This window comes from Cryptomeria japonica, chromosome 9, assembly GCF_030272615.1.
Source record: "Cryptomeria japonica chromosome 9, Sugi_1.0, whole genome shotgun sequence".
Lineage (NCBI taxonomy): Eukaryota > Viridiplantae > Streptophyta > Pinopsida > Cupressales > Cupressaceae > Cryptomeria > Cryptomeria japonica.
The window spans coordinates 710130042-710139200 of NC_081413.1; positions in this window are offsets into that span (position 1 = coordinate 710130042).

The following is a 9159-nucleotide window of genomic DNA, read 5'->3' on the forward strand; positions in this document are numbered from 1 at the left end:
AGAAACACATGAGCACAACGAGTGCAAGACACCAAAATGTGAAGGATGTAAGAAGGTAATGATAAAGTAGCAAAAATGATTAAGGGTCATTGAGATACAATGATGTTAATAAAGGAATAATGGGAAAAAGTATTATAATGAAGAAACAACATGAAATTAGCAATATATTTGGATAATAACCCTAAGAAATAGCATAAGTCTTCACATAAGTGTATGTTATTTTTTCTCCAAGGACTCTAAATTATATACGTAGTGTTATCCATACCATGAAGAGATATACTCATCGCCAAGGAGGAATATATTCCTAGGTCATTTATTTCAGTATATGGGCAACCAACTTGGAATAGCACTGGCTTCCATTCCATTGCAATTTATCTCATTCATATTGAAATCAATGTCACTTTTATGGAAAAAAAGTGTTTGGAAGACATGTAAAACTATTAAGGCTTGCCTATTGTGGAATGGCAATAGAATTAACAATGGATTATCCACCAACCAAAAATATATTTATGGTAGTATTCCATCATCTTGTTTCAAGTAAAGCCAATGGTAGCTATTCCTTGAATGCACTCCCTTGAATTCTTCAAATTGGGAATGAAGCAGCTACAAAATACTTACTCCCAGGCTAATTCTAATATACTCTCTTGGCCTCGGGCCAAAATTAAGTTTGATTTAGGCCAAGCTAACCAAAAAAATTTCCAAATAATAATTGGGGTCGTTCCTTCTCAACATTTGCACAAAATATTTATGCACTCCATTAAGCTTTGGTTCAAGGGTTCAAAATGGTATGTTGATACTCCTTTTTGTAATTACACTCCTAAGAAAGGATATATGTGGCTTTTGCTTCATCTTCCCATGGTTCAAAAGTTGAATGCCAAGTGGTCTCTTTGGTTTCCTAATTTTATCACAACTAAGTATTTTAAGTAATGTGAAAAGTATTTGTGAAAGCCCAAATTGCTCATTTTGCCATTGTTTTACCAAGGCCTTCCTATTGGCACATATTTGATATATCTTGGCTTGTCTAATCCATGACGTTTGTTTTCTTGGCAACCAAAAGCCTTTCTACATCTTTTTCAAGTTTTGTGTTAGCATAGAAAATATATAGCATTAGATGCATGATTTTTTTCTATTATTTCAAAATTAAGCCCTTGGCACAATTACCTTCTATGTGATGGGGCCAAGTGTTCTACAATGTTCTCCTAACTATGGTGCATGCAAACAATTGAGAACATAGACAAAAACCCATCCCCTTTGACAAAAGCATACTCTCAACCCAAATGTAGGCATCTACTCCTTCCAAATTCTTCAACAGTGTTGTCCTTCCCTATTTAACATGTGCTCTCAGTCCTTTGTGTGAAACAATTTTATCTCATAATAACCTATAATGTAACCCATCTCTAGATATTTTCTATTATCAAAATTTTAACTCTATTAGGTTGACCTTTTTTGTCTATCATGAACTTAATTTTGTGCCCAACATGTTCTATTTTATTGAATTCTAGAGCTGACAAGTAGTCTTAGTAGAGTCAAATGAAGAAAATGGCCATTTTATTTTAGTTGTCCAACTATTCAACTCAACCTTGTTGAGTTTTTTTGTTTTTTTTAAAGTTGTCATTTTGGTGGTTTCTAGTTGCAATAAAAGTAACATTCTAGGATGCATGAATATGGTCTATGGAAACATGTACAAATACAGGTACAATAATTGTTTCATGACCCTCGGGTGTGATATGATGTAGACGTCCCCATGTGTGTAAAAAAAAAGAATTGAAGTTGAAAAAATCATGCATATATAAAAATAAAGTTGAAAAAACATATATATATATATATTAAAAATAAAGAAAATATCATGTGCTTAATATGTTGATCTTCACTTTCCTCGGCATACTCTATCTAAATGACATGTACCTATAAGAAACATATAATCTCCTAGGGTTGTCATGTTGTTATTATTATTCATTCTCATTCTCTGCTCCATTATTGCGGGTTTTTTCTTTCAATCTATGTCATTTTGATGTTTCTAGTTGCAACTAAATTAACTTTCTAGTATACAAGGATATGGAAACAAGTACAAATTGAACCCACAATAGTGGGTTACACTTTTTAACCAACTTTGACACTTCAATTTTCATTTTCAAAAAAAACCTCACATTCAGACACTTATTACTGCTAAACCATAAGGAATTTGCAGATGATGTGAACTAGTGATTTGTGTCATTTTGTGTGCAGATTCTAAATATATTTTTTTGAATCAATTTATTTTCATTTTTCTATCTCCCTCGAAAACTAATTTTTTACAAAAAACAACATTTTTAAAGAGTGATACTCATTTGGTACGGCATAACTTTTTTAAAAAAATAGATATGAATGTGATTCTTTTGAATTTAGTTTTGTGACATTCATATCTAATGTTTCCAATTTATTTCATAACATTATCTTCAATATTTCATTTTTTATTAAGTTTTGAAGTCGAGTTAACATTAATTTTGACATATGTTCATTTGATTGATCATAACTTGTTGTGTATGTATCCAAATTCAATTTATTTTTTTTGTTGGAAAGAGGACTTCAATACCTAGTGCACAGATATTTTTCAGAATTTTTTTTCACTTGTTTACTATTTTTCCATAACCGTTGAACTCGGAAGTTGATGTTCGGTATGAATACTATGTTTAGTTATTCTAAAAACAAATCATAATAAACTCTTTATATATTAAAATAATAGTCATTAGAAAGCTTGCTTTGAGTACTACTATCATGCATTTGAGTTTGTCAAAATTCGTCCATTTGAGCCCCCAATTTGATCTTTGAAGGCCAAAAATCTACAGAAACCATGAGAGGTTTTGGGGGAGTCCAAAACCAAGCACATTCGATAGAACATATGTTCTATCGAAGGGGGTTCGATCAAACCCCCCTTCTATCGAACCCTCTAATGCAAATTTTGTATTTTATGCTTTTTTGGGTTCGGTCGAATGTGTTTTTTACATTCGATCGAAAGGGGGTTTTGATAGATCATGGCTAAAATTGAGTTTTGGACAAAAGAGTCAATTTTTTTCGTCCAAAAAAGTGTAACCCACTATTGTGGGTTATAACAATATACAAGTGAGACAATTTTTGAGCAATCTTTGTGTGTGATATGATATGGTTATTCTAATATGTGTATAAAAAAAGGAATAGACATGTATATATTTAGCATAAATTTTATAAACAATAATGGATTACAGATGTTGATCTCCACAATTGCCTTGTCGTACTCTATTTCCATGAATGTTATTTATCTGAATGACATATACCTATAAGAAACATGCAATATCTTAGGGAGTGCTCAGATGGTACCATTCTAAACTCCAATAATATTCTCCATTCTTTACATTTTAATTTCCAGTTACCTTGTTTATATTGTTCTTTCATTACTCTTCATTTCATTTTGTTATATTATTACTGATACATTTAGAAATTCAAAATCACAATGCCCTCAAGTGCATTAGAATACTAGTACTTAGCTCTTCAATTGGGTTGAATGACATTTTGACTAATTCATATTTGAAATAAATAAAAATATGAAGATATCAATGTCTAATAAAACAAAAAAGACAATTTCACCAACTTTAAAAAGAAAAAACATTTTAATTTAGCGAGTGAATAGTCGCGAGCATCCATTCCCTAGTTATCATTTATTGTTGAGTCACAAGAGTGACTCAAACTTGTGACCAACAATGTAAAAGCCATCTTCGCCTATCAGTGAACCACAACCCTCAAGCAAAAGACACTATATTAGTAATGTAATATGGTGAACCACTTTTCCTTTGGAGAAACTATAGTGGTTGAATACAACTCTAATATAGCTCGAATACATCATTTCCATATTCAAGTTATGCTTTGGATACAACACAAAAGATTTGGTATATCAAGGCATATTGATATGTTGGATAATGACAATTAAAACAATAAAACAAAACTTATCTTATTTTATGAAGAAAAACTACTTTTTTCCTTAAAAGATTGAATCCCCATTCTTTTTAAAGGAAAAATCTAATCTTTTTAAAGTTTGACAGTGGTTGTTGTCTTGAAGATATTCTATATATCTCTATTACCTTGAAGGCAAAGTATTATAGTAGTAGCAACTGTGAAGATTGTAATTATTTTCTTGGCAATAAGAAAGTTAATACCTTGCTTGTGGATGTTGCCTCAGCATATTGTCAAGGTTTTACCATGTAAATCTATATCTTGTCTATTTTTTTTCCATCTTCTGTGTTTACTTTGCAACTAATTTGTGATGCAATATTATTTGACTTTTTGGGTTTATGTTTCCACATGCACAAGAAATGGTATTGAAACAATTATTTGTGCAACGTTTGTGTTAGGATTTGGTGTTTGTTTTATAGCATCAAATGGTGAAGGTTACTTTGAGGTGGAGAAATTCAATGGGAAGAATAATTTTGAGCTATAGAAGCTCAAGATGTGTGATTTGTTGTGCAACAAGAATTGCACAAGTTGTCGGTAGACAAGTCAATGTAACCTACAAATATGATTGATGAGGACTAGGAGGATCTAGATACAAGAGCGTCAAGTACTCAATTGTGTTTGGCAAATGATGCTCTGTTCAATATTGTTGAAGAGGAAGCATCAATGGGCTTATGGAGCAAAATGCAGTTTTTACATGACAAAATATTTGACAAACTGAACCTACTTGAGGAGACAATTGTATAGTTTACAAATGATGGAATATACAAAAATTGTTAATCATATTATTATTTTCAATACTCTTATATGCCAATTAGCTAGTATGGGTGTAAAAAATGAAGGTGAAGACGTGGTAGTTACGTTATTGTATTCATTGCCCAAATCTTGGAATCATTTAATCACTTCCATTAACTGGCACAATTGACACCCTTGAATTTATTTCCATTGTGGGAGTGTTGTTGCAAAAGAGGTGTGAAGGAAATATATTATAGAAACCTTCAAATTTAAAGTAGTGATGGCTAGAGGTCAATCAACAAAAAAGTTAGGATTCAAGAGTTACATCAAGATCTAAGTTAAAAGGCAAAAACGGTAAGGAAAAATGTTGGTACTACAACAAGTAAAGGCATCTCAAGAAACATTGTTGGAAGAGCAAAGAAGACAATGATGTCTCCAGTAAGGAAGCAAATTTGATTGAGTAAACCTCATTGAGTAAAGTTCAAGTATAGTTGATGAAGGACTATTTGTTTGTAATGTCTTACCATATCATGAGGGATGGTTATTAGATTCTAGTGCTTCTTGTACTGCATGCAAATGTACTAAGTGAAATATGTATATAAACTAGCCTATTCAAACCAAATACATGCAAATCTCATAATGGCATGTTGATAGATTGAATGTGGTTGCTCATTCAAACAACATCATGATGGTGCGATAAAGGCGATTAAGTCATAAAATTGGCACCATGGTGATAGCATGAGTGGATTGTGCAAAATGAGAGAAAAGCCCTCAATTTATAGATTTTCCATGAGGAAAATCAATGGCCAAGATGTGATGATAAATGATGGCTAAAAGTGATTGAGAGATATGACATGGATTGAGGGCTTAGCCTTGTGACAAGTGTCACATGGAGAATCAATGTGTAAGAGCTAGGCGTGCTCACACATGTGTGACCACACATGGGGAAGCTCATGAAAGAGACATGTCTATGACATGTGTAAAAGGTAAGGTGGCTTATGAAAGTGGCATGTCTATGACGTGTAAGAAGTAGGGTGGCTTGTGAAAGTGACATGTCTATGACATGTGTAAGAGGTAGAATGGCTTGTGAAAGTGACAAGTAAGAGGTCAGGTGGCTATGATGTGATCTGTCATGCTCACACATGTGAGCAAGAGGATAGGGACACTTGTTACATAATGGCAAGTTTAGATCTTGATCCATGTAGATGGATTCAATGGCTAGGACTGAGGAGAAAGGATTGAGGGTGATGTAGAATTTAATAATAGGAAAAATGGTAATGGAGGTTAATTAGACTAAATCAATTAATTAATATAATTAATTGATTTAGTTGGAAGATATGGGGAGTTAGGTTGGACTAAATTTATTTGATTAAAGGTAAAAGGTAAAGATAAATAATAAGCTAAATAAATAATAAATATATATTTAATTGCTAGAATGGGATAAAGTCAAGTGTAGTTGTGCATGGACGAATTTAGGTGTATTCACTTCTAATCATGTGTCCACATAGGAATTGGTTTTTTGCTTACAAATTTATTGATGGTGGCATTGTTCTTATGGGAAACAATGCTTCTTGTAAGACTATTAGGATTGGGAGCATTAAGATTAAAATGTTTAATGGTATTGTAAAGACATTAACAAAGGTAAGGCATGTATCAAAACTAGAAAAGAATTTAATTTTGTTGGGAATTTTAGATTTTGGAGGTTAAAAATTTACTTGTCATATTGGAGCATTGAAAGTGTACAGGGGCATTTTAGTGGTCATGAAGGCTACAAAGATTGGAAACCTTTACAAGCTAGAAGAGAGTACTAAAATAAATGAAGCAATTGTAGTATCTAAGGAAACAAATTAATCTACTTATTTATGGCTTCAATGATTGGGTAGTATGAGCAAGAATGGGCTAAAAGTGCTAATAAACCGATAGTTACTTCCAAATTTAAAATCTTCGAATTTGATTTTTTGCAAGCATTGTGTCTTTGGGACGTAGTATCGACAAAAGTTTAAATCAATATTCATTCAGATGTTTGGGAGCCATCCCCTGCAATTTCTTTTGGAGGATCATCATATTTTTTGGCATTTATAGATGATTACTTTAGAAAGGTATGGATATATATTCTTAAAAGTAAATTTAATGGGTTTAGTGTATTAAGGAAATTTAGAGTTTTGGTTGAAAAAAGTACTAGCAAATCAATCAAGTGTTTAAGAACAAATAATGGAGGTGAGTTCACATCCTTCGAATTTGAGAATTATTGTAAGGAAGCTAAGATTGAAAGGCATAAAAACACAATTTGTACTCCTCAACAAAATGGTGTTGTTGAACACATGAACATGACTCTTCTAGAGAGAGCAAGGAGCGTGTTTTGTAATGCCAGGTTGGAACAAGAGTTATGGGTAGAAGCAATCAATAAAGCATACTATCTAGTAAATCAATCACCATCAATTGCAATAGACTATAAGATTCTTAAAGAGGTATGGACATGGCATTGTTGTGCTTATTCAAATTTTAGAAAAATCGATTGTGATGCATTTGCTCTTATTTCTAAACATCAATGTTCTAAGTTAGACCCCAAATTCAAGAAATATATTTTTGTTGGTGGATATGGTGATGGTAAGGGATACAGCATGTGGTATCCTACTACCCACAAAATCATCATTAGCAATGATGATTTTTTAATGAATCTTCTCTCATAAAAGCAAACATTGTTTAAGTTGATATAAAATAGGAACAAGTACTACAATATCAATAAGTTCAATTAGAAACTCATCCACCTACAAAAAATAGGGAGCAAGAAGAAGATTTTGAAGATGAAGGCATGAATGCAAAAAATATACAAAACAATGTGAAAATACAATAACCATCTCTAAGAAGATCTACATGAGTCAAAAATTCTCTTAAATGGTGTGATCATTATGTTTCATCTATTGCTTTGATATATAATGATGGGGAACCTAGTTGTCATCAAGAGGCAATGGATGGTACTGGAAAAGCTAAATGGAAAATAGTAACTAAAGAAGAAATGAATGCCTTTGCGAAGAATAAAACATGGGACCTGATAGAACTCCCAAAAGGTAGGAAAGTTATTGGTTGCAAATGGGTCTACAAACTGAGGAAGGGTATTGATGATAAAGGTGAAATGCACAAGGCAAAACTAGTAGCAAAAAGGTATTCCCAAAAAGAGGGTATTGGATTTCATGAAAAAATTTCATCAATTGTAAATATTATTTCTATTCAGGTTGTATTAGCATTAGTTGCATTACTTAATCTTGAGTTAGAGTAACTAAATGTTAAAATGGCATTCATACATGGAGATTCGGATGAAAACATATATATAGAATAGCCAACAAGGTTTGTTCAAAATTGGAACTAAAAAATTATTTCCCAACTCAAGAAGTCATTATATGGCCTGAAACAATCACCCAGGCAATGAAGGTTGATTCCTTCATGGTGAGCCAAAACTTTACAAGGAGTATAACCATTGTGTTTACTTTAAAAGTTTGAAAAATGATTTATTCATTATCTTGGTGGCATATGTTGACAATATGCTTGTAGCAAGCAAAAGCATGGCTGAAATTATGAAGTTAAAGGCTTAGTTGGCTAAGCCATTTGATATGAAGGATCTAAGAGCAGCAAAACAAATTTTGGACATAGAAATACGCGAGAACATGATACACTTTGGTTATCATAGCAAGAATATCTGGAGAAAATCCTCATAAAATTTGGTATGAAGAATGTGAAACTAATAAATATTCCTTTAGTTTCCCATTTTAAGCTTTCTTCATGTTTATGTCCTAGTAATAAAAAAGAAAGTGATTATACATCTCATGTACCATATGTTAATGCAACAAAATGTTTAATGTATGTGATGGTATGTACAAGACCAAATATTTCACATGAAGTTGATGTTGTCGATAGATACATGACAAATTCAAGTAAAGAGCATTGGAAAACAATGAAATAGGTGCTTCAACATCTTAGAGGCACAAGTGATTATTGTATCATTTGTAATGATTGTAGTGATTCAATTTATGGCTATGTTGATTCAAATTTTGCAAGTGATTTGGACAAAAGGAGATATACTTCAAGTTTGTCTTTACTCTTGCAAGAGCACCTATTTGTTGGATGTCAAAGCTTCAAGAAATAGTTGCTTTATCCACTACTAAGGCGGAGTATATGACTATCTCACATGCATGTGAAGACACAATTTGGTTTAAGGGTCTTTTGAGTGAGTTTGGAAAAGTGCAAGACAAAGTGGTTATATTTTGTGATAGTCAAAGTGCTATGCATTTGACTAAAAATCCATCTTATCACACAATAGGACCAAGCATATTGCAATTAAATATCATTTTGTAAGAATTTTACTAATGGGCTTTACATAGGTATCAGATAAATTGTTGTCAATATGGAGATTGTTGGATAATTAAAACAATTAAAACAAATCTCATCTTATGAAAAAACACTACTTTT